Raw genomic sequence first — 27,079 nt, forward strand, 5'->3', positions numbered from 1 at the left:
TGGGGATGGAAACTGTAGCCTGACAGTGTTAAAACTAAATGGTCATGAAGCTCTGCTTTGAGCTGCTGGATGAGGGGATGTCCAGTAGAATTCCACAGGTTTTCTCTGTGTTGATGCACTGCATGTGCGTTTTACTTTGTTACATAAATCAGTGTAAGTTATTTCATATTTGATATGGAAGCTTTGGTAAATTCTTTGTGGTAGCTTTCATATAATACATGTTAAGGTGCCATGTATAGCACAACTGCAACTATAGCATATGTACTATATGAACTGGGCTATTTGAGGCTACTTTCCAAAGGGTAAATAAACATTTTTAGGTGGAAAATAGAGACAGCAACCATTGTCATGTATTGTCCTAGAATAGCATGTGTCTAATTCATATGTGTAATGTAGCTTTCAGAAATATATATTTAATTCAGTAGCATAATTTATCTTTCAGAAACTGGGGAGTTAATCTCAAATATATACGTTCCTCGAAAAATTGTTTGCAGAACTATTGAGTGCTCTGGCATATGGAGGAAAGTACCAGTATACCTAACAGTCATTCCCAGATGCATGCTAACAGTGTGCTAAAAATCAGTCATTTTGGCCTTTTAAGTGACTTCATAATGGTGCTGAAAGCTGCCCCACATTTCTGGCATCACACATGCTTCTGCAGGCTTAATTGCACTTCTGTGGTGTCTTTTTTGTGCCAGTGCAATGTGTACGTAATACCATCTCTTTGAAGTGTCTGTTTAGCCTCCACTAGGCTGAGTTACAAAGTTTACCCTTAGTAACTTTTTCTATCTTGCGTCCCCAAACGGGCATTGGAAGCATTGGGTTGGCGGCCTAAATTCTGACCGAATGAAATAAGTCTGGAGTGAATTAAAGCTATAGTCTGAGTCCCAGTCATGCACAGAAAAAGTTGGAAGAAGCAGGTGATTTTGTAAACAGTTAATTCTTACAGAGGCTGTTCTTTGGGAACCCCTCATTGAAGTGATTGCGTTTGGCCTGCTTCTCTTCCCTCACACCCCCGTGATGCACAACAAATCTCAACCATGTGGATCTTAGTTTATTTACAATAGTCAACCTTTAACTAAAAATTGGTGCTCAACATCACTGTAATTAAAATGGAACATAGAACCCAGCTTGGCTAGGAGTTTACGATGTGGCCATGAAAATACTTTATCCACATGGAGCACTGTCAAACGATCAGGTTTTGGGTCTCCCTGGTTCTGCAGGCTGACAGCTATTTTGGCAGCAGTGTCGTCAAAAACAGATTGGACCATGTACGTTCTTCTAAACCTAGAGCTGAAGAGTCCATTTAGTGAGAAATAAATCTAAGTAGGTGGTAGGTTCACACACAGGTGGCAATGTGTGAATAATTTATTTCGTTTGACTGAAGATGCATGAACAAAGAAGATCCTTGGATAAAGATGTAAACTGATGTGGATGCCAGATGAACTTTGACTGAACTTAAGGCCGAACCATATTTAAAAAAAAAAAATAAATAACCCAGGATAAGGAGACACAATAGCAGATGCTGGAACCATCTGTTCTGGGACAGCTTTAATCAAAAACTTCTTTTGGTCTATTGTATGTTTCCCCATTAGGTAGTGGTATTCTCTGTATGAATGTGGTCTGCCTGAGGTGAGATATGAACAATAATGGCCCTGACCTCCAGGTGAGTTGTCCTCAATCCCAGAATTTTAATATACAGCCTGGCTTCTACAGAAGTTGAAATTCTGTGTGTAATCAAGTGATTGAGTTAAGCGCTGCATCCTAACCTTAAGGCATGTATTACAATCACTATCAAATGAACTTTAAGGATGAGCTGTACTGCTCCACGTAATTTGTTACAGATGTGAGGGAATCCCTAATTTCCCAAGGAATGGTCACTGCAGACTAGATGTTGTTTGAATGAGGTAAACAGACTGCACTTAACCCTTACTGCAGAGGTTTGGTTCTGAATCTGGCAAAACCATGATTTAAAGTGGTCATGATTCCAGCATTTTGACTTTCCTACTCCCCATATATTTTTTTAGAGTAGGACCTAAATTATTATTTTAAATAGGAATCACAGTGTTCCAGGGATGGTACAAAGTCACAGATTAGTTTCTATGTCTGGGACAAGATCAGTAGGTATAGGTCACCACTCAGGTATGATAGAGTGTTGACTTCCATAAAAGACAGTAGTCAGGAACAATTTTTCATACCCATCCACTGGGATAATGATATTTAGTTATTTTTAATGTGGAAACACATTGTTTGGAGGACAATGTGTATATTATGGACTAGCTGTTGAATTTTGCTAGCAAATCATCAAGTACGGTGGGAGTCAAGTGAGTTTCTACTGCCATTCAACATTTTTTGGAAACTCAAGGGTCAGTTGGTTGTTCAGGAGGAATACTTTTTTCCAGCAGTCATTTTTTGCTAATACAAAGTCTGGGATGCTAGCACTGTACTGTCAGTGGAACTGTTTATGATAAACTTCTCTGAATATATGTAATGGAGAAAGGCCCTGAGGACATTCAAATCTTATTCCTCTGTCAGCTTGAAGAAGCAGAGGGACTATGCCTGCTGTTCTCTCTGGGCCTGTGTTTTTTTATGTGACCTCACACCAAACGTTCAGTTCTTCTGGGAGGCTTGTGTGTCGCTCCACCAAGCATGGCTTTCAAAAGGGTTTGAACTTTTAACATGAAGAGCACTTGTGTGTCTCAGGAGAAGGTAATCTGTACAAACAAAACTTTGGGAAACACTTCTAAATGACAGCTGTATGTTCCCTGAGAGTGCTGTTGTACCAAGAAGTCAGTGAACTAGTCTGGAAGTTTGTGGAATTAAGTTGTTTTGACAGAGCTGAGTGGACAGGTAATAATCCTAAAGTTTCCTGTATTTTGGGGTAGGAGACAGAACTTTTAAAGTTTTAATAATAATTTTTAACCTGCTGTTAAAAATGTAATTTCAAACAGATAACATAGTAATTGTGAGTTATTTATATTTCTGGTTTCCTACAGGAAGGGAGTCAAGTAGAACACTTCCAAAAAAAAAGAACTTCATGGGGAAGCAGTCTGTGCATCTCTTCTTTCTTACTGATCCTTAATTTAGAGATTTCTCACAGGATTCCACACTGTGTCTTGAGATCCACTTTCTTACAGCCATGAGGATGAGATTGAATTCTGAAAAGATGTAACATTTAAAGGGGTTAATTATTTTTATATCTTTTCTCAAAGTTGGCAGCAATTCACCCATTGATGGATAGATCTAAGTAAAGATCCTTTTAGTTGCAGAAAATAAAAAATTATTAATAAAAGGAAAATGAGGCTATCACTAAAACATAGGGAAAAAAAAATCATAGAATCACAGAATGGTTTAGGTTGGAAGAGACCTTAAAGATCATCTAGTTCCATCCCCAGGGACACCTTCCACTAGACTAGGTTACTCAAAGCCCTGTCCAGCCTGACCTTGAGCGCTGTTAGGGATGGGCAGCTACAGCTTCTCTGGGAAACTTGTGCTAGTTAGTGATAAAATAGAGAAGGAAAAGTGAACAATGAAATCAAAATTCTTTCAGATATGCTTTATCCTCTCAACTGGGGCTTGATCTAGAGCCCACTGAACAGGTTCCCCTAGATTTATGAGTTCTCTCTTGATTGTCCCCTTATGATACACATTCTTCTAGCCTGGGCCTGAACTTCAGCTTTACACCGCCTTGATACATTATTTCTTATGAGTTCAAAGCTAGCTATGTATACAATGTCTGTTTAGGTACATGCTGCTGTTTGTTTTTATACTTACGTTATTAATATTACATTAAAGAGGTCCATTTCAGTGGCCTTACTTGGACAGTGTGCACAATACTTCCATACTTGTTTGAGGCATATTATGAAGATACAGAGCACTTCATAAGTTCTAAGTACTGTTTATAATAGGATTTTTTTCTTGCATTCCCAAAGTACCTAAGATCTTCTCAATAAATTATTTAACCTGGAGCTTTCTGTGGTGTTTAAATGAGAACAGTGTTTCATTGTGTCATCTGGCATGTAAGGCAGAGTCATGGTGTATGGCGATCTACAAACTAGAAAAGAACTGTAGTACTGCAGTTTAGATTATTGAACTGTTACTTGTGATCAAAATGAATTTTTCATTGGTATCAAATGATCTGAATAACTCTTTTAACATAAATCAATAAAAAAGGAGAGATTTTGTGCTTTTACATATAGGTTTAATGTTTTATGATCTGCATGTACATAAACATTGTGGAATATTTATTATTGACCTAATGGAAAAAAAACTGATGTTTTGTTGGATCAGTATATGTCACAAGTGTGGGAATACTCAAATAGTCTTGTTCAAGTGAATGATAAAAATGCCTTCTTTTTCACAGGTATAGCTTTGCATTTTCAAAATGTGAAATATTCTGGAGTTGCTATTTCTTGAATTTGCTTTGCTTGTGGAATTACAGCTTTGCAAAGAGCTGTATTGGTTGATGCTATGATTTTGTTTACATGTCTTTAGAAAGGAGACAATTGGAAATGATGATATCACTGTTTTACAGGTAGCCAGCACCCTTGGCTGTGTGAATTTTGGCTGAGAGGGCAAGGAGTGCTGCAACCCAAGTATGATTCTACCGCCAACTCCATCGATGTTTCATACTGAGAATGAGTAATTAGTTTTCACTAAAAAACTTTAGTAGACCCTAAAAATTATGAGCATTGCTACAGAACTCTATTTGTGGGACCTGTATTGAGTTTCTGATAAAATGTGTATCAAAATTAATTTTATTTTCAAATGGTGGCAAGCATAAAGCAGTGTCTGAATCACTGAGCTTTTGGAAATTTACTGATTACACTGATAATACTCTAATGAGATACATAATAAAACAGAAAGTTGATTACAATTATTTTAAGAACCTTCATTATTTAAAAAAATTTAATATATCTCTACTCTTTTAAGAGCCTTGGAAGTTAATTTTCCATGTGTATTTTATGTGTATTTATATGTTGCCCTGCACAGTGGTAACCTACATTTGATTTTGTTATCTAATTCCTATTACAATAATCTGTGGAGTAATATTAGAGTGAATTTTAAAGAAACTATGGAAGTATAGATATTGTAGAAGGAACATTTATTACAGTAGTGTTGTATATGGAGAAAATGTATGCTTGTTTCTTTTATTAAATGAAATATCTGTAGGTAGTAATCAAGACTTGTTGAACTCTGGTGTGAACTCTGAGCTATAGATCATATTAAGAATGGTGACATCCTGGTCTTGTCCTGTCTATAATTCTTAGTAAATGAGTAAAGACTGTGTGTTACTAAAAAAAAAACCAAACCCAGAAATGTTAAATTAATAGGTTGATTCATTTACTTATTGATTGTATTAATGTAGGTTTTAAATTTGGGAAAAGGAAAACACAGCTCATTACTTCTCTAAGAGATCAAAAATTTCTAAGTTTCAGAAAAACTGAAAAATTCTAAGCTTTTGAAGAGTCCATGCTCTAACAATTAAGTAAGAAATAGCTGAGCTTCATTAAAACCAGTAGCACATTTGCCAGAACCTGTAGTGGAGGCATATTTTTGTCCTTGATGTCTGAGGCATGGAAATTCTGTGATGGCCTTTAATGGCCACATTCAAGACTTGCTCATAAAACAGAAGAGGAGGCTCGAAAGCTGTTTGAAACCATCATGTCTCTGTTGATTTTAGTAATGATAATTTCTACCGACTAAGAATCTGCCCCAAGGTCTTTCAGTAAAGACCCTTCTGTGTTGCTTAATTTGAAAGGCAGAAAAACATGCCCAGGAAATAAAACCAGAGCACTTTGTGCTCTATCTTGTGCATTATAGTTTTAGAATATTAAAGTGTAGTGGCACTTCTGTAGCAAAAGAAAGGAAGGTGGCCTGCTAACTAAAGCAGGATGCAATTTCTACCCTCCATCTTTTATGGTCTTATGATGTCCTCTTTGCTAACCAGCCTCTCTTGTATTGAATTACTGTTTTCTCCTCAGTATTTTAAATTCTAAATATGGAAATATTGTCAGTACTTGTAAGGCAGAGTGAACCAGAAAAATATAGTATCATTTTCAGATTATACTTGTAGCACTGGGACTTAAAATAAAAACCCAAAAAAAACCCCACCCCCCCAACAAACAAAAGAACTCCCCAAAAAACACCTAGTGCTCTTTCACCTGCAAATTTATGAGCTTTGGTACACATGCACAACACTGAGAGGTCATTTCTATGGTGCCACTTCAGAGAGAGCCACCTAAAAAAGTGCTGATTTGGAGATGCTGTGGAAATACCAAAGATTCTGACTGTTCTTGGACTTAACTGTAGGGGGAGTTCACCAAATCCAAAGAACTCTGAAGCGGTACTTCTCCCGTTTGCTGCCCTGGATGCTTTGCATGTGTCCTGCAGAAAAGGAATATCTCCTTATTGTTGATGTTTCCCTGCCACCCCTCCCCAGAACCAAGTGTTACTCAGTGGAATTCACCTTGCAGAGCAGGAAGACTTTTTAAGGCTCCCAGTCTGCTGCATGAACATGTGCTGCATATGTTGTTTTGGTTAGCAGTTCAAGTATCCTAGCAAGTCCTACTTAATAATCTATCTGATAAGGCTTGATTGTGCTTCACTGTGTTTAAATTTTTTGGGGAACTGTTTAGATAATGAAAGTGCTTCAGGGCCCGCATTTGTGTAAAACTTCAAAATTAGAAAACACAGCTTTTAGTGTCTCAAGGTTTCAAGATGAGTGAAATACTGAAAGTATTGTAGTGTTTAACTCAATATCCTAACATTAGCATACATGATGCATGTGTAAATAATGTCTGTTTGTACGTTCTGTATTATGTTTTGCTGGTGTGAGTGTTACCCGAAATGGGCAGAAAGCAGTTTCGTATCTCTGTGCAGCAGCAGAACCTGCAGAAGGAAAAGGTCATGTGTAGACCACCTAGGTTTCGTCATGGCAATAGAGAATTGTACCCTGGATTTTTTTGAAGATTCTTCTTACTTTTTCAGTGTTAAACAGTACTATCAAATTGTAGGTGGTGCTATTTCTCTTTGGCATTATGTTTCCATTAAATAATGCTTATTGAAAATAACGTCTTCCCAGACCAACAGTCTTACATCCATCTGGAAACAAAAATATGCATTAGATCCTAAGAACTGATCCTGGATAACTAGTAAAGTTTTCTTGTTGTTTTTATTATTCAGTAACATTGCAGAATTCTCCTATTTAATTGCTCATGCTTATGCAGTACAAATGATAGAATGCAAACTTCCACGATGTTCTCAGCCTTATTCTTAATATCTCAAAGCTGTTACTTAAAGGAAAAAAATAAAATATTCAAGCTACAGACCATAGCAACAAGAAAGGAATTCCAAAGGAGGTTACAGGAACCTTGTTAAAGTTAACATGTTTCAGACCTTCAAAATCCCATACTTCGGGCACATTCTTTTGCCTCACATCAGAGATATGCATGTGTGGTTGCAGTGATAGCATTGTTGTAGCTGTGGTTGTTTAGGATTTTTTGTTTAAACATAGTTCCTTTCCCTTCTGCCCTGGCATTATTTTCACTGTTCACAGTGTTTTTACTTAAATTCTCATGTAGAGAATTTTGATAATTTTTAACTGAACAATTCTATTTCTTGTACTTATGGCACTTCATGTGAAACAGTTCTGCCTTCATTTCCTGTTTATTTTTAGTTGCTAATTTTCAGACTTTTTCCATCCCCTTGGGTTTTTTTAAAATCCTGTTTGGTACAAACCAGGGTGGTCCAACTGGCAGCCCAAGGAACAGTTCCATCTGGCCTGCTGCATTTGCCAAGGAGGAGCTAGGAAATGCCTGTAAGGGCATGCACTGCATTCACAAGCAAATGTTACCTATTGCTCAAATACATAACTATGCTTAAAGCCCCACTGTTGTGCCATGTCCACCCAGAAAAAGAGATTGGCAATAGACATCCCTTTTCCCAAGAACAGCCAGGTGTCTGGAGGGGCTAGCTGTCCTTTCAAAACAGTCTTTAAAGAGGATGCTACAAGTGGAAGCTAGCACCTGTCCCTAAAAAAGCTAGACCACTGTTTTTCCTGGTTAGATTAGTAAACTAGTAGACATGAGTGACAGAAAATCCATGTGTAAGCCCCAGAAGTTTTGGAGCTATTTAGACTTTTAATAGAGTTTTAAAGAAAGCCAATGTTATTAATTCATGGTATAATTTCTGGCTTTGCATCTGACTTCCGTAAGTACCTTCTGTCAAGTCACTGTATCTTTTTCCCTTACACAAGATACCCATGATGATAATAACCAAGCACCAAGCATTGAAAGCACCATAAGAACCAAGTATATGTTGTCAAATTGACAACATTTTGAAGGATTTTGTTTGGCTACTTTACACATTTCTTTTTGTTGGGGAATATTCTACATTCAGATGCACATGGGTGCCTCACTTGAGATCAAGGCACCTGCCAACATGCAATTCCTCCTAAGAAATTATCTCAAAAGCTGAATTTATCCCACGTACTCCATTATGTTGTACAATAATATCCTTTATGTAATAAAATGAACCCAACTAAGCATGAGGTGTAAGCAGTGCCTCATAAAACAATAATATCAGATCTTTTGTTATGTATTCCATTTCCATTAAAAATATTTATAATGACTAGCAAGAATGGGGCACACCACAGCTTGGCAAAAGGCTGAAAGAAGCAGTCAGTAGCAGTATACCCAAATGTGCATTTATTTTACGTTTCGTGGTGACAGCAGAGCTCTGCTAGTTTTAGTATTGTTATTCAATATACTGTAACACATAGACTTATCAAAGAGCATATACTAGAAAAAAACCACCATAATGCAGCTCTTAGTTTTATGATAATGCCTTTCAGTGTCCTGCTTACCTTTTAAGTCATAGAGAAACACCTGATTAGTGGTGTTTCATATAACATATAACCCCTTTCTTGTTTAGAGTATACAGCAGCACAACTGCTCTATTCACTCTGTGCTCATTTATTTAAAAAATATTTTTTCTGTTTATTGTCACACACCCTCTGCTCTGGTCTGTAGTGTTCCCCATTATGTGGTGTATCTCCAATTTTGGTTAAAAACACCCCTTGTATCTGATAGAGATCATCTCCCCAGGGGTTTGGTTTTTTTTGGACTTGATTAATCTCCTTTGTTTTCTGCCTCGTCTTTGTCTGTTTTTTCTTATTGTCTGCTCTTTATGCTGTCTATAGCTATGGTGTTTTCCCCAAGTCTTTCTTTCTTTTTCCTTCTTTCCCCCTTTCATGCTCAGCTCTGCATTTCACACTGATTTACCCCGTCTTCCTGTTTTTTTTCCCCACTCTCCAATTTTCTGTCCATATCCTTCAGTCCATCTTTTCCCTTTTCCTTCTGCTCTGTTAATTTTACTACACTATCCTACATCCCTCTTTGTTTTCCTTTCTCTTCCCTAATGGTGTCTTACATCTGGGAGATGACTGATGATGACAGAAAGAGGAAAGGAAGACAACTGCTGAAGGAATTAAGGCACAGGGTAACTTTCAGAGAAGACTTTTGATCAGGATTTAATTGAATGGAAGCATCAAACAGGAACAGCAGCAGAAAAGCCTGGTTATTTATGGTTAATTATTCACTGGTGAAACGGAATTTTACTCAAATAACAGTCAGCAATGTTATAAAAGGACTATGTGACAGCATACTTAAAATAGATGAAGCTCAAAGAGAGGCTAGATATAGTAGATATAGTTATTAAATATACTGATTAAACATCTGTAGAGTGCATGCCACTGGAAATGTTAATGGAGAAAGAAATGGCACAGGAGGGTAAGGAGAGCCTATGGAAGGAAATAAATACAGAAATAAGATGAGGAAACTATGCAGTCATACATGAAGTATGAAAAGATCGTGAATCAGAGGCAATAAAGACCAGCACCATGTATTTGGAGCAGGTTGAAAAACAGAAAAAGTAGCATGGAACTGAGAACTGAGAACAAGCAGTGATTATTCTGTTACACAAGATGGAAAAAACAGGATCAATGGAGATGGTAGCAGAACCAGCTTACTGAGGGTACCTGATACACACTATTCATTAGAGTAATTTCAAGCAGGATGCAAAACTTTCTGGATAAGACAATGAAGTGCTAGGAAGCCAATGGGTGTGAAAATGGGTAAGGTTCACCCTGGTGAAATTCTTCCTTGTTTCTATAGCAGAAAGTGCTCAACTAGAGGAATTTAGGGCATAGCTACCCACTGGACAGTGGTTTTTCAAAGTTTTTACATTTTATTGGTGAGAATATCAAAGTTTTTGCCTAGATTTTGGTACTTGTATTCATGTTTTCTAACATACATTTATTCTTAAAGTTGTTACCCTGATTTAGTGAAATCACAGCCACAGGTAGAACCTAGTCAGTCACTGACATAAGTGGAGTAACGGTCCTATAAAAATGTCACAAGCTTTTCAACCGCAATGTACAAAACGAAGGATTATTTTAGTAGCTTTGTCAGAGTTTCTAAAATGTTAGTCATCCCTCGTTGGCTGTCAAGGATTATTATTAGGTGCTGTGTATTGTAACAGTATATTGCTTGCTGAAAACCTGATAGTAACAATGAATCCTCAGTAGTTTCTTAGCACAGTGAATCACTGGTGTCATGGATATCATAACGTTTGTGGGCAGAACATTCTTCTGCTTGAAAGTCACATTTCCCGGAAGTATTATGCTAAGAAATGGTATCAGAAACCTGACAGCCATGAATTTTTTAAACTAGGGTGAAGGAAGAATATCCTTAACATCTTACAGAAATTAAATTGGAGATGGCCAGCATGGCTTCACCAAGGGCTGATCTTCACAAGGGCAAGTTGTGCATGAATGATCTTGTGGCCTTCAATGGTGGAGTAACTGAATCAGTGTACAAAGGAAGAGTTATCAGTATCATCTATCTGGACTTTTGTAAGGCCTTTGATATGGTGTGTCTCCCCCCCAGCATTCTTGCCTCTAAATTGGAGAGGTATGGATTTGGTGGATAGACTGTTAGATGGATAAGGACTTGGCTGGCTGCATCCAGAGAGTTACATGCAGTGGCTCAATGTCTAAATGGAAACCAGCAACTCCAGTGTCATGAGACCCCACCTGGAGTACTGCATCTAGTTCTGGGATCCTCAGTACAAGAAGGATATCTACCTGTTAGAGTGAGTCCAAAGGAGGGCTGAAAAAATTATCGAAGGTCTAGAACATCTCTGCCATGAAGAAAGGCTGAGCTTGCACAAGAGAAGGCTCCAGGGAGACCTTATTGCAACCTTTGAATACGTTAAGGGGGCTTACAAGAAAGAAAGAGACATTTTACCAGGGCCTGTAATGAAGGACAAGGGGGATGGTTTTAAACTGAAAGAAGGGATATTTAGATTGGACATAAGAAAGAAATTATTTACCATGAGGGTAGTGAGACACTGCAACAGGTTGCTCAGGGAAGTCGTAGCTGCCCTATCCCTGGAAGTGTTCAAGGCCAGGTTGGATGGGGCTTTAAGCACTGAATCTCCACTCTTGGCAGTTGCAGTAGGTGTAAATTGTCTCAGTAACTGATTGAACCATGCATGTCCCTTATTACTATAATGTATATACCTAAACGATTTTAATGAAAAGTTAATCTCTTCAAGTCAATAGCCACTTGGCAAAACAAAAATCCATTCCTTAGCTTCCAGGCCATAAAGTGACTGGGGCAAGTAGGACAGAGAGTGGTTACAACAGCCTGTGGATTTCCATACTATTCTATCCCCTTCCTTGATACGCATTTACTGTTCTTTCTGGGTATATAGGGAGTGAAAATTACTCCAGCATAGTGTTATAATCTTTTTTATGCATATAAATGAAGACAGAGAAAATGAGCAAAATGTAGGCTCATCCTTTGATTTTTTATTTTTTAATATCTATTCTATCACATAGTCATAGTTGTAGGGAAGAAGTGAAGGGGATTCTGACCCCCAAGTGAAGCAGATGTTTTACTGAGCCAAGTCTGAGATTTTATTCTTTGTAAGGAAGCAGAGGGAATGCCTATTTATGGTATTTTGCAGCTCCACTGAAGAAATATTCTCTTCAGATGCTGATGAGTGGCTCCATATATACAACGTTTGTGGTCCCTCAGCTGAGCCAAGAGCGATGTAAGCAACTTTCACACAGACTGGACCTTAAGGATCTGATCCTCAGACATGAAGACAGTGCTTCATAAGTTTAATATTCTGTGAATTCAGGACTCTGCAATAAGCAGAATTTACTCCTGACCAAGTAACTTGGGTTACTAAATCTGTTCTTGATTGTGCTTTTCAAGTGTAACTCCTGTGAGGAAATGACATGTTATTGCACTTCTCCAATATTCTTTGAACACTGTAATCCATACTGTATCTCCAAAGTTATTCAAGGCATAAGTAAAACATGTTGCAGTTTAATGTTCTGGTGCAACAGATTATATTGAAAGGCAAAGAGTTAAGGGTTCATCTGCTTCCCAACTAAATGTTCAGAAAAAGGGGACACTATTTTCTGGCTACTTTTGTATTGACATAGGAGCTGGGGATGTTTTAGACCTCTTTGTGTTCCTGTAGCTCTACATCCTAGTTCCTAGCATGCACCTGTTATTTGTAGGATTATGAATACATTCTGGACAATAAGTTGATTTTAATTAAATCAGGAATCTTTTATCTTCATAGCCCTACTGAACAGTAGTTTTTTTTTGTCCCAGAGGGAGCAGTATCTGTCATTCAGAGCAAGCTTGTCTATCCGTATATGGTACTGTGTTGCTCTAGTTAAATATACCTCAGTTGAGCTGACAACATAGCATAGCTTCATGATTGCATAATCAATGTTTTCCCCTTTTGTTTTGTTTGTGACCTCCAGCCAAACCCTGCTTTGAGTAACTGATTTCCATGTGTTTTTTTCTGTGCAATTATTGCTATATTAAATGAGTTCCCTGCGAGCAAGGAATAATTTATTTTGTGAAATGAGCTGCTTTTTATGCACCCACAGAAATATCTGTGTACTTGAAACACTGTGAGAGCAAATCCTGTTTTCTCGAAAATACCTAATCCTCAGAATGTAGGAGACTTTAGGCCTGATTGCTCATATAGTTTGGAGCTGCTTATAGAGCTTCAAGTGTGAAAAATGGAGCTCTTCTTGATTTCAGATGCAGTTGTAAGAATTCGGGTCTTCTGGCAGACTTCAGAGGCAGAACATAGTTCCAATAAAACAGCCTTCCTTTGCATTAGTGAGACCTCACTTTCTCTTCCCTTACCTTTCTCTTGATGCAGTCCCTCAAAGGCTATAGTGCTGATCCTTCCATCTGGGTCTCCTCTTATTCAGCTCAACATAGACTTTTAAATTCACATTCAGAAGAGAAGACCAACCTTTCAATTTTCTTGGTCTTTCTAGGGTACTATGCCTTCTGGAGCAAATGAGGCAGAAGTCTAATGTCAACATCCTTATTCAAAGCTTAAGCCTTAATCATTCCCCAAACACTGTACTTCCTGACTGTTGAATGAAGTAGGGATTCAGGACAGAATATATTCATGTAAAAAAAAAAAAAGAGAAATAGAATTATTATGCATGCAGGAAGCGGTTAAGGATTGCACAGGTGAGCATAATCCTGATATGCTCTAAAGTTTGAATAAGACTTGGCAGCATATATTGGATTTTATCCAGATTTTACTGTACTATCCTACAAGGTAGGATACAGTAAAAAAATAAGACCTTTCTGAAAAACAGATTTATTATTAGGTGGAGCTACACAGACTGCTATATTGATATTAAATAGAGATTTCACAGACACTTGCATGTTTCCAAATGAGGTATTTGACAACAGCCATAAACTGTCATTTCTTTTGTGGGTTGGCCACAGCATGGAGAAGATGCATGCGGTTTAGCAGTGACTTTCCCAATGGTATACTTAAAGAAGAGGAATCTTAAAAATTGAGAACTGTATGTCCTATTCCAGGCTCTTGTGGGAAGTAGTTGTACTTAGTAGCACTAAATTGTAATTAGTAGCTCTAATTAAATTTTTGTACATTTTCCCCACTAGTTTTTCCCCTTCTGCTCTTACCCATTAGTATATCTAACACAGCCAGCAATGTTTTCTGGTGGTCCTTTTTCTCCTGTCATGTCTTCCCATCCACTTTTCACTCACTTTTAGGAGCAGTGTCTTCCAGTCTTAAGTAATTCTTTCTCTGAGCTGTGTGCACAACAAGAACACTGAGAACACAGGAAGACTGTTTGCCTCTTTTCTGTTCCAGTGCCCAGTGCCATAATTGCTTCCGGCAGCCACAAGGAACTATTGCAAGGAAAAGCTCTGTTCAGTTCTGGAAGACGAAATGTGAGAACAGACTGTAAAGAAAGTTGCGTGATACCCTCTAAAAAGCTTTCATCAAGCACGTGCAAACTCTTCCTTTTTTGTCGGAAGTTTATAGCTTGTCCAAACAGGGTAAGATTGCATAATGACAGTTGAAAGCATCCTACCAAATTGTAAGTCCTTTCTTCAAAGAAGGAATGTTGAAGACCCTCTCAGTAAAACAGCTTTAAGAATTTTTTAACACAAGCAGAAGTGTATAATTAAGCTTCTTTATGGGTTCTTTTGCAGAAATGAAGTTACATCTATAAATCATACAATCATAGAATGGTTTGGATTGGAAGGGACCTGAAACATCATCTAGTTCCAACTCCCTGCCATGGGCAGGGACACCTTCCACTAGATGAGGTTGCTCCAAGCCCCATCCACCCTGGCCTTAAACACTGCCAGGGATGGGGCAGCCACAGCTCCTCTGGGCACTGTCTCACCACCCTCATAGTGAAGAATTTTTTCCTGATATCTAATCTAAATCTACCCTATTTCATTTTAAAGTCGTTATCCCTTGTCCTGTCATTACATGCCCTTGTAAAAAGTTCCTCTTCCAAATTTTTTGTTGGCCTCCCTTAGGCACTGGAAGCTGCTCTAAGGTCTCCCTGAAGCCTTATCTTCTCCAGGCTGAACAAGCAGAGCTCTCTCAGCCTGTCTTTATAGGAGAGGTGCTCCAGCTCTCTGACCATCTTTGTGGCACTCCTGTGACTTTCTCAAGCAGGTCCACATCCCTCTTGAGTTGAGGACACCAGAACTGTATGAGCTACTCCATGTGGGGTCTCACAAGAGTGGAGTATAGGGGCAGGATCACCTCCAACCTGCTGGTCATGCTCCTTTTGATGCAGCCCAGGTTATGGTTGGCTTTCTGGGCTGCAAGCACATACTGCTGGGTCATGTTGAGCTTCTCATCAACCAACACCCCCAAGTTCTTCTCCTAAGGCTCTCAATCCACTCTTTGCCCAGCCTGTATTTATGCTTGGGATTGCCCCGACCCAGGTGCAGGACCTTGCACTTGTCCTTGTTGAACTTCATGAGGTTGGCATTGGCCCACCTCTCAAGCCTGTCAGCATCCCTCTGGATGGCATCCCTTCCCTCCAGCATTTTGACTGCTCCACACAGTTTATGTCATCAGCAAACTTGCTGAGGGTGCACTCAATCCCACTGTCCATGTCACCAACAAAGATTATCTAATCAAAGTGTGTAATCACATGCAGGTTTAGAAGGCTCCTAGGGACAGCACTTTTTTGCCTGACATTACAGAAAGTTCCAGATCCATCCATTAAACAGGAATTTCTAGGAAAAGAAACCCCAGACAAGCAAAAACAAAAACCCCAAAGCTTTTCTGAGGAAAATAAAAATCACTGAAAGTTTTTAACACGTATATCTGATTCTACATGATACAAGGGTTGTCAGGCCAGCTCTCCATCTTGTGTAAAAGTAGCATAGTTCTGCTAAATACCAGCTGACACTGGGTTTCATTTCAAGAAAGAAATTGAAAAGGAATGATTTACCCTGCTCTTCAATAAATGCAACTGTAAATTAGTTCTTGTATAACAATGGGACCTTGGCGATTCATAGTATGGTCAGCTTCAGTATCTGCAAAGAATGTATTAGATCTTGAGTATAAAGCCCTTCTTTCCCCAGGAGAGCCATGTAGCACTTAAATGGTTTGTTAATTGCTTCCATGGTTGGCAGCTGTTCTGAAAGCTATCTATGATAGCTAGGTTTATTGAGGAGTGGTACCAAAAAATTTCAAAGAGAACAGAAAAGCAAGGACAAATTAATGGTCTAACATCTGCTGGCCATTCTGAAACCAAACTGTCATTCAAGAAGAGACAACAAACAGGAGCCCTGCCTACCTCATCTTCTATTTCTATTTCTTCTGGGAACAGTACAGCATTACAGTAGCCCTAAAATGTATGAAGGGTGGGAAATGAAGATTACTGAACTCTTTGCCACAGTATGACCCTGGTTTTTCTTCACACCCCTGTAAATTGCATCCAAATGTTTATTATTACCTCCTTTTGCTTGGAACTCTTTCCTTTTCCCTATAGTGTTGTATTATTTGCTCTTTGGATTCCAGGTTCAGTCAGCTCAGTGTGCAATGGTTCAGGAAGTCATGTGAAAGCTATGTGCTCATTACTACCATGTAAATTAGCTCACAGTTCACTCTCCAGATAATATGGATAACCAGGTTCCTCCCTCTCTCAGGTGCTAATAGAAAGGTATCATTTAGATTGGCTGTCATTAATAAGAGTATTTATTCTTTGTTTGATTTTGAGATCTTTTTAGCGAATTAAACACTCTTGATTTGAAGAGAAATTTTAACTGGATGGAACTGAAGCCAGATTCTGATGACTACCAGCAGCAGCAATCTGTGAATTACTGACGTATACATTTAATATCTCCCTTTGGAGTAGGAAAGTTCTTCAAATGTTGAAACTGGCTTAAATAATTTAAATTCATATGAGTGGTGAAAATCCTTTGGCTAATAATGTTAGCCTGATTTCTTCACTCCCTATTTAATCTAGAATATTTGGAATAGTTGTTAATAGTATGTTGATTTATTTGAATCTCTTATTCAACAGTGTGGTTTGCATCCTTATACTCAGACCTTAGAACTCATTAGATTAATATTCTCAAATTGCTTAAAATAAGCATGTTTTTATCAAGCAAATGATTATGTTTCTTGACATACTCATTTTGCTTGGTGCAGTAAGAGCAAGCAAAATGCCTGGTTATTTTCCCCTTCATTTCTATGAAAGCTGTAGGGAGTGATAAGTGATTGTTTTTGGGGAGGGGCTGGAAATGAAATTCATGAACACTTTTACTAGGAATGAAGAGGAAAGAAAAAAATCAATGAAAAATATGAAAAATGGAGGGGCACCATGACTGGTTTGCAGAAGGATAAGTTTCAAATCTGTGCTCTGACTTTAAAATAAAGGCACTGACAGCAATGCCTTTTGGCTGTTCTGGATTCTCTCTTCCTTGTTTTTATGTGGAAAAACTTTGAAACTTCCAGGATTAATTCAAATGTGGGGAAGAAATATTTTTGAGGCTTTAGAGTTTCACAGGAAAGGAACTATTTACCACCCAGTTACAATGTCAAGAAATAGCATGAAGCAAACAAATTGTCAGCAGCAATCATTCTAAGTAATTTCTTGTCCAGGTTTAAAATTCTGAGTTCTTACCCACAAAATACTCAGGTTATTAATAGAAGGCTTCTTCTGATTGCTTTACAGAAATTGACCCTCATGATAATGAGTCTTTAGGAATACGAAACGGATTTTAACATGAAAACTGTTACATAGTAGAGGCAGTATAGTAAGCTTTCAACTTTTTTTACCTTAGACTCGTCTATTTTCTTTCTCTGTAATTTGAAGACCTAATATTTCTATACCTCAATATACATTGAATATTGCTGTCTACCTCCTTGCAGAGAGCAATAAGCAGCACTGTATCTCACAGCCATTTGATTCTGACAATTTACCTTCATTTCAAGTTCTGCAACAGCTTCTTTGAGGACTTCACTTCAACCTCTGCACTAGCCATAGCAACCCTAACCCTCCTTCCTTAGGCAAAGAGAGATCAGGTCTTTCTGTTCTGTGTTATGGTCAAGGCACATAGCTGCAAGTTTGCTTGACTGTAAATATTGACTTTAAATATTGTAAGGAGGACTTCTACAGAAGTCTTCTTCACCTGCTGTTTTCTTATGCAGACAAACCCAACTTTTCCTTTCTTTACAAAGCAGTTGTTCAGCTTTCTTATGAACACAATCATGTTTAATATTTAGCCTCATAGAATAATATGAATTATACTGTTAAAGGGATACTACAAAATCAAAGACATGGCCTTGTATTTTTCTATTCAAAGGAAGACATGTGAGAAGCCTCCCCCAGTTTGCAGGATGATACCCCAGTAATACACTGGTATTAGGTACAGTAGGGGAAAAATGTGTTTATAGTGTGTTTATAAACCTTAATTGTATATGTAATCCAGATATCAGGATTGCATACTGGATATTTCCAAGGGGCAAAGGAATCCACTTTCCAAGTGTATAGGAGCAGCAACATGGCAAATGCTGCCTAATCAAGAAGTCTTGTTAAATTCAAGCAGGGCCAGAGATGTGTAAATGTAACCTGCATGTTCAGTACAATGTAGTGGTACTAAAATACCTGTATAAATAAGAAAGTTTAACCACTGGAAGAAATCTTGCTGGGGAAACATGGAAGTTTTCCAGAGAAAATAACCTATTATGTTCCTTCATGCCCGTACAGCACTATGGCTTCTTGTAGCTGGCTTAAAGTGAGCTGAGACAACTCTGCACTACAGTCTTTTGCACAGACTTTTCTGTGATGTAAATTAGCGGTGGCATACCAGTCTTAAATGTTCCTTTATTGATGTGTAAAAAATAATGCATTAGCAGATGACTTCCAGAAAAGGTACAGTAAATAAGTGCTTCTAAAACAGAGCATAGTTAATTGCATATTTTGATCAGCAGTTGAGAACACTGTAAAAAACAGAGTTAATTAAATGCAGAAATTGTTAGATGAAACAATTCTCATGAGTCCCTCAAAAGGCATAGCTATCAGAAAGCTTCTCACTTGCAAGATTCTATACCTTTTCAGTAATCAGAGAGGCAAAATCAAATTCAACTGCTGGGAAGGATGGCTTTTGACATTCAAAAGTTCTGAAGCTCCTGCCTTGTAAATCAGTATTTTCTGTTTATTTTGTGTTGCTAAAAATATTGTACATTAGGGTCACTCGTCAGTAACTTCTTTTGAGAACGATTTTTCATGTCTTATAATGTAGCACATGATTTATGTCATAGTCTTTAGTTAGCTGCTTAAGTCTGCTTAGTTCCAGAATGGCTTTTAATAAATATGACAGAGACTCTCACCTTCTGACAGGCAGCATGTGTCATTGAAATAAAGATAGTCGTGCAATAGCTTTAAAAGAAGAGTGCCACAGCTGAACAAGCAGCTTTTATGTTCTGTTTTTTTTTGTTGGACCCCCTCCAGGGGTAAGGGGCAAGTTTAGTTTATTGCCTTAGTTTAGCTTTTGGTTTAGTGCTAAACTGAAATATTCTGGCAGCAGACTTCAATAGGATCTTAGTAGGATAATCTTCCAGAAAGCACAATAGAACAAATGTAATCAAACATGGTCATACACAAGCTGTAGTCGATATAAATTGCTTTGTACACTGTCTTTGTTATAATGTCTGGATATGCAGGTACATTTACATACAGGACTGCATGTATAAAACCTGATGTATGTGTGCAGGTATTTATCTGTATGAAAAGAAAGCAGTAATTTACTGTCAGATTAATATGTATCAGAAATAACTTCATTGAAATCAAAGTGGTTTTGCAGTGTAAAACAGTGTGAGAAGAAAAACAAACCTCTGTATATCAAGGGCATAGATCAAATTCAATTTTATTGTAAAATAAATCACATACAAATGCAGGTACGTATATAACACAACCTGTATTAAAAGAACACTGTTGGTGTTGTCAAGTTAGCAATCAAATAAGAGGACTTAATATATTTGCATGACCTGTGCAGCTTGATTTGAGCTTTAATATATACACCATGTTTAATTACATGACCTCACACATTTTGTTGGACAGTGCTCAGAGCACACACGTACTAAGGCCTGGCTTCTGCTGTTGTAGGCAAGCTGATAGTATTGTTGAAGTATTACTGAAGCTGCTCAGTTTAGCATATGACAAAGTCAAGTTCTCAGTTGTGTTCTTCTTTAGTTATAATATCCTTGAACAGAACTCTTGCTTTGTACATGTAAGTTCACGTACTGTTTTAAACTGGATTGGAGCTAGGTGCAGTCACTGGAACAGATCAGGGAATCTGTTTTGCATGTGTTATGTGTTACCCCCATTGAAACATAGAGGATGAGTCGCTTTTGTGGAATGTGGAGGGGAAATAGGCAAACATATATGGATAAAAGGAATGAACTGGGACAAGATCAAGAGGGGGTTGGACAGTGGAGGTAAGAGCTGTGAGAATAGACAGGGAGAAGAAAGGAGAAAAAGCCTGGGAGGTTTTGATGGAGTAAACTTGGTCCCTCATATGTTTACATTTAATTATGAGATTACACTATTTTTCCATAAAATTCCTACCTCACGCAGGGTGCACTTAATGAGCAGCTATTAAATATATTGCCTTGCCCTTATCATGCATGGCCCCAAGCCCTACTTATTGCAGACATTTCAAATTCTTGTCCAAAGACAGGATTATTCACTTTTTCAGAGATTTTTGTAAGGCATCTGTCACTCTTAACATTCTAAGCAGGGTTGCATCAGCAACACTAATCCCAGTATTTACTAAATTTTCAGTGCTTAAAGGTGTAGTCTTAATATTTTGGGTTTGTTTGTGTAATTATACATATGCAGTAATATATATGTGATATACTGTGAGCAAACAGGTGTTACTGAAGGGCATAAAACAGCCTAAAATTTTATAAGGGCACAAACTTATGTGAGGGCCTGAAGAACTCTAGAATGACTGGCAATAAAAGAAAGCAAAGATACTCCTTACTATTTTTAACCATTGTGTTACATCATGTAATTCTGCAGTAGGTTAGTCATCACATCAAAAGGTTGATGAAAATAATAGTGAAAAGGACTTGGCAGACTTTGAACATCTATGAGGTAATTCAGTAAGAGTGACAAACGACTTCTGGCATTATAAGGTGAAATGGAAAAACTGCAGCCAGAATACCTGACTCTTTTCTGATTCGTTTTTTTGTTTGTTTGGGTTTTTTGTTTGTTTTTGTTTTGTTTTTTTTCTTTTTTTCTTTGCCTGGGTTTGTTTTGGGCTTTTTTTCTTGTTTTAGTTCCTGATCACAATATGCTAATATCAGTCCAAGTTGTTTGGATCTGTACAGGAATTTGGTAGTGAAGAAGGATGTCAGTTACAGTAAAGTAAGTTTTGTGATTGGAAGTATTTTAGATAGTGTAGTCTAGAGGGTCCATGGGAGGAATAAACGAGGCAAAATTCTGGCTGGAATAGCTAGGAATGTGATATTTGAGAGAAGGAAGCTTGTGATTTCTTAATCGCATCAGTATATTGGGACAAACTTCTCTCTAGTAGAATGTAATATCTGACAAAAGACTTCAGTGTTCTTTGAGAAAACTCACTTTAAATTTTCAGCAGAGCTCCGCAATAATATTTTGCAGTGCTGACTTAAAATTACTGACTGGCTAAGACTGATGGTCCAGAGCTGAGCTGAAGGGTCATAACCAACAGCCAGTAGTGAATCCTAGGAAATGCTTTATGTCCAGCATCGTATAGTTAAAATGAAAGGGATAAAAAAAAGAGATTATGAGTCTATTTTTTTTCTTTTAGAAGCAAAATAGTTTCAACAGATATGAATAGTACATTTCTAGAAAATTGCTACCATATGTCCTAATCAATTCCATTACTTGATATGTCTTTCTTGTTTCACATATGTAACATCCATTTATGTCTACCTGTTAGGATCTTCAATGGGGCTAGAATTTATAGAAATAAATAAAGGAAAACATATGAATAGTGTAGTGAGGAAGTAGATAAAACTTCTTCATGAATATATGAGTAATTACTGGATTGATCAAAGCAATATGTATCCAGTTGTTTGTTTTTTTTAAGATACAGCTGGTATGTGTATAGTAACTAACAATTATTTTTAAAGGAATGGACTTGTCCAGAGACAAGGCTAAATCTTATTTAACATTGCGATGAAAGGGTAATTCTGGCATTTTTGTTAGTTGCATATTATATAAGAAGATATAAATGTTCGTGTTTGCAGAAAATATAGCTGAGGAACAAAAAGTTATCTAAAAGCTCCTTTTTTTCAATGAGATCCTAAAGTAAAGATTAGTATAGAATAGTATGCATTTTAATAAACAAGGCATATAGTGCTTCATAAAGTCATACGTTAGTATCTAGTTTGTACGATTTGCCCTGACCCTTTAACAAGTATTTAATCAACTATGTAGTATTCAAAGTGCTCTTTTGCTGGGATCAGTGTGTGCTCCCATGTTATTTATTCTCCCCTTTATTGAAGAAGATGGTGATCAGTATGTTCAGTTAAGTTACTTGTGATTTTAAGGCTGCAGTTTCACAATTGGTGTAAACCAGTTTAAGTCTATTCTGCTACTGTCCCACCACTTTTCTGCTCCAGGCAATGGGTTTTAATGCCTTTCTTCTGCTGGCACCAACATTCATGCAGCTGTGTAATTGGCTGAATCAGAGAGCTGATCTGCCTGAAAACTAATTAATTAATTTTGGTAGTTCTCAGCTGAATGGAGTCAATCCATCTGATCCCAGCAATCCAGTGCTGGCACAAAGGAGAGGACAAGGGCTTTAGGAAATAGGGAGAACTTTCTCTTTTGGTGGCAACATGGACGTGGATTGTGAAATAACTAGTTGTGAAACTATGCCTGAATTGTGATGAACAGCACACTCTAGAGAGGATGGAGAAATAAAAAATGAACTAACAAGTTGTAAATGAGTACTGCATAATCAGTGGAAGTGCTTGTAGGAAACAGAAAATTCATTTTTGAATCATGTATCATAGGGTGAAGAGGGAATAGTTCTTCTCTGTGGGCCTAATCCAGTTCTCTTGAGAGTCCACAGAAAAATTATCATGTTTTCCGGTGTAAGATGGGTCAATTCTGGTTTGATGCTAGCATGATTCAAATTGAATGGCTAAAAGTAAAATTGTAATGAGAATTTTGCCAAGGAAAAAAATCGTCACAGAATTTTCATAAACCAGTGAAATAATCTTGAATATAGTTGTTTGAAACTGAAGCTATTAACATTTCATAAATATGGGTATAATATGGTTTGCTGTTTGAGAAAATATTTTTAAAGTTTATTTTATTTGGCTACTAGTGGTCAGAATACAGTATTACTACTGTGTCCTGGTCAGTGCATGCTGTAGTTCTCGTAAATTCCACTTTCTGATGCAACTGCTTAATTTTGCTTTTCACTGATACTGAAGTTTAAAATTAGTTCCTTGGTCGTTAAGTGGAAGTACTTGCTGAGATGAATGCTGTATGGATGTTATCACAAACAGTTAATTTTCATATTGGATGTACCTCCATGGATGTAGGGAGATGATTGTAGTATTTCTTTATCCCAGGAAACTGCAGCTTGCTTCTAAGCACCAAATTTGCAGAAACCTTAGAGAGTGCAGTAAAAAGACTAGGCTATGAAATGTTTTAAAAGACACAATTCTATATTTTCATTACAGCTGGGCGAGTGATTTATTTTCCTTGCGAGGATTTTTGAAATTTCTCATTTAGCTAGTTAGGTGAAGGTCAGTAGCTATGTTTTGTTGTCAAAGTCATCTGCCTTCTTTTCTCCTCTTTTCCTTAACCCCACCTCCCAAAGATTCACTACTCATCTAAGTCAGATAGCCATCCAGAACTAGGTTTATAAAGTTCTCTGGCCTTCTAAGTTTGCTTTTCTCACATTCATGTGATTCTTTCCTGCCAGCTTAGCCTTCTGTCCTCCACCCATCCCTGTTTTGATTCTTTTCCCTCATGCCGCGTGCCTAAATATTGCCCAACCCTTGTGGAAAGTCCTAAATTCTTGTCAAGACAGGGTCATGACTAGCCCACCCAGGAAGATCAGAATCAAGGCTCCCAAACTGGGAACAAGGCTTGCCCACCAGTATAAAAGCCATTATTCCCTCATGCTCATCCAGGCCTTTGGGTTAGCACAGTTTCAGCAGAGGCACAGAAGGTATGTGTTAGGAGAGATGGCATAGACTGGGAAATAGCAACAGATTTATCACGGACATGAGGGGGATGATGCAAGGAAAAAGTGGGGTGGTAAGACTGACTATGAGACTGGATACAGGAGCAACTAAACTGACATTAGAGGTATAAGGAGGGAGGGTCAGAGGGTGAATGGTGTAGGGGAAAGCCTACTTGGTAAGTTATCCAGTATGTTTTCTCTTAGTTATGTCTGGGCATTTGGAGGAGCCAAGGAAACAAGTTTGGCAGAGGACCTGCAGGCCACCTACTCCAGCTTTCTCAGCCCCGTGGGGGAGGCTTGAATTGAAAAGAATTGCTGAGCAGACTGAGGCTATGCAGTACTTAGTTGTGGAACAGGCCCACCCTGTTCTGTGGTGCCTTTGGCCACCTCCATCCAAGTCTTTGATGAATATTGCCCTTGGTCCACTGGTTTCTTTAACTTCACAGCCTATCAGTCCATTGACCAATCCATGGTCTATAGGATACTCAGAGAATTTAAAAAGCTAGTATATAATAAGAGGAAAAAATCAAGTTCTTTGAGGATTTAGAAAGCTGAAACTGAATTTTCAGGAAAGGCAGCATTTTGAGGATAATATGGACACGTAGCAAGACCTGAATAAATACTAGCAAACTCCATTAATCGCAGCTGTGCCTTCATCAGATGTTAGTGGACACATGGTATGAATATAATTACCATCTCTGATGCCAACCTGTATTTTACATACCTGTGTCAAGTTTCTGGGGTCTGTGTGCAATCTGTTTCTAGCCCATCCTTGAGATATGCTTGAGCCAAGGACAGTTCTCTACTAGCTGACATCTTTATTAGTGCTTTCCAAGCAACAGACGTTTCCAACTTTTCTGCTCCACTCTGCATAGTGGTATCATTTCTTAGGCACATTTTGCTAGCTAGCTTTTGTGGCTTACCCTGAACATAGTATCTTATCCTGATCATATTACTTATCCTGAACATATCCACCAGAACTGTCCTTCGCAGTAAGGTGCTAAACACCCACTTTTCTGGAAATGAATGGGAGGAGGCAATAGTCATGCTGGGGAAGCTGTCCTTACTTCAGCTTACAGCATGTGTCTACCTACACCCATGCTGTTTTGCAGATATTTCTGTTGTGACCTGAGAGAGAAGGCTTATAAAACATGGGAAAACCTCAGATCCATAACCTCAATCTTTTTCATGTGCAGTTTTCAATTATGTGGTATGAAAAGTCACATTTCTGAAGTCTAGCCATCACAGTAGGCTTTACACAGCATTGCAAATTTCAAAGGCAGTCTTCCAGTCAGGCTATGCTATTTACTCCTTTGTAGTGTACTATGTCCTATGGCACCTCGCCAAGTAGGATAAGTTCCTGTAACACTTTTTCAAGTCCTTGACCTTTCTGATGATTGCCATACAGTGTGTAATTAACTGGACCAGCTGGCCCTAAATATTTGTCTTTCCTACATGGTTTTCATGTAGGAAAGTAGTAAAGTAATCAGGAAAGTGTCTTATTTGTCTATGAAGTGATTAACCTCAGTTTGCTGTCGTTGATGGACAGACTCTGGGATGGACCTTCATTTTGGTCATCTTATTAATGGTGTTTGTGGAGGTTGTTCTTAGGACTTTGTGGATTAGGAATTTACTTCAAAAAATCTCTTACAAGAATGGCTCCATATACACCAGAGATTTGGTTGTTTCCTCTCAGGACTCATTGCCTAATCCCCCAGTTCATATGGAGTTGCTATGGGCAGTGAACAGCATAAGCCAGAGCAAGACAAGGATGTATGTAACAGCTGTGCATTGTATAAGTGTAAAGAAGGGCTAGGGAGAAGAAAGAGTGTCCATGTCTCTGCTCAGAAGTAGTGGTGGGCTATGACTCTGAGTTGACTAGTGGAGTAGCCTTGGAATCAGACTCTGGTAGTGATTCATCTTGGAAGTGGAAGAGTGGGAAATAAACTGTGGGTGAAGAAAACAGGGCAGTTAAGAAACAGCCTACCATCTTAACTCAGAAGGCTGTCTAAGTGCATAAATCAGTATTCTGTTCAAATCATTGATCCAAATCATCTTGAATCCTTCAGTCCTAACTGTACAATTAGAATGCAGGATAGTTTTCAGACTCTTCACTAGGGACTGTAGTGATAGCACAAGGGGTAACAGGTTCAAACTTAAACAGGGGAAGTTCAGGTTAGACATAAGGAAGAAGTTCTTTACTGTGAGGGTAGTGAGGCACTGGAATGGGTTGCCCAAGGAAGCTGTGAATGCTCCATCCCTGGTGGTGTTCAAGGCCAGGTTGGATGGAGTTTTGGTTGACATGGTTTAGTGTGAGGTGTCCCTGCCCGTGGCAGCTGGTTTGGAACTAGATGATCTCAAGGTTCTTTCCAACCCTAACTATTCTATGATTCTATTTAATCACTTTGTTATAGTATTTTTGTTACAGTGACCTGAGATGCAGGAGAGCCCATTGAGAGAGGTATATAGAGTTGCGCTTGCCTGCTTTCCTTAACACCCAGATCATCAGGAGAGAATCCTAACGTAGCTGCATTCAAAAGTATCATGCAAAGGAAAGATCTTATAACGTGGGCACTTACTTAGAGAAAATGTTTTGTAGCACTTTCAACAAAATGAGCTATAAAACATAGAAGTTAATCATAACACACATGGTCATAATGGTGAGCAGAATCTTAAGAATGAACAGAAAGTTAATGTGACAGTGATAGAACAGAATGCGTGAAAAGTAAAAATATCAAGAAGAAAATAAAATGCTTCCTAGGACCCTATAGAATAAATTTCCATAGGAATTAGGAGAAATGCTGTTGCTTCAAGCTACTTATGGCAGAGTGTAAGTGAAAAGGAGAGAGAAAACAATTCTCAATGGACGAGGGCTAGATGAGGTGACCTTGTAACTCTGCCAACCATTAATATCCAGCTCATCCCTGTTAAATTTTGAACAGAAACACTTGAAGAGTAAAAGCAAATGTGCTTGA

At 38.1% G+C, this 27,079-nt stretch overlaps 1 long non-coding RNA gene across 2 annotated transcripts in view; it reads left to right on the plus strand.

Annotated features, from left to right (window-relative positions):
- Positions 1-804: 804 nt before the first annotated feature.
- The window catches only part of LOC134167266 (uncharacterized), a 42,904-nt gene continuing 16,629 nt past the window's right edge, over positions 805-27,079 (plus strand). The window contains exons 1-4 of one of the 2 annotated variants that reach the window (XR_009966145.1): positions 805-920; positions 1,596-1,666; positions 3,101-3,247; positions 4,539-5,171. This is a non-coding gene — a long non-coding RNA (uncharacterized LOC134167266). Of the gene's footprint in view, positions 1,667-3,100; positions 3,248-4,538; positions 5,172-27,079 lie in introns of those variants that run through there. The other variant, XR_009966146.1, reaches the window with a different exon arrangement.

Source organism: Pezoporus occidentalis, unplaced genomic scaffold (genome assembly GCF_034315485.1).
Source record: "Pezoporus occidentalis ecotype Australia unplaced genomic scaffold, CSIRO_AGI_Poc_V1 ctg281, whole genome shotgun sequence".
Classification (NCBI taxonomy): Eukaryota; Metazoa; Chordata; class Aves; order Psittaciformes; family Psittacidae; genus Pezoporus; species Pezoporus occidentalis.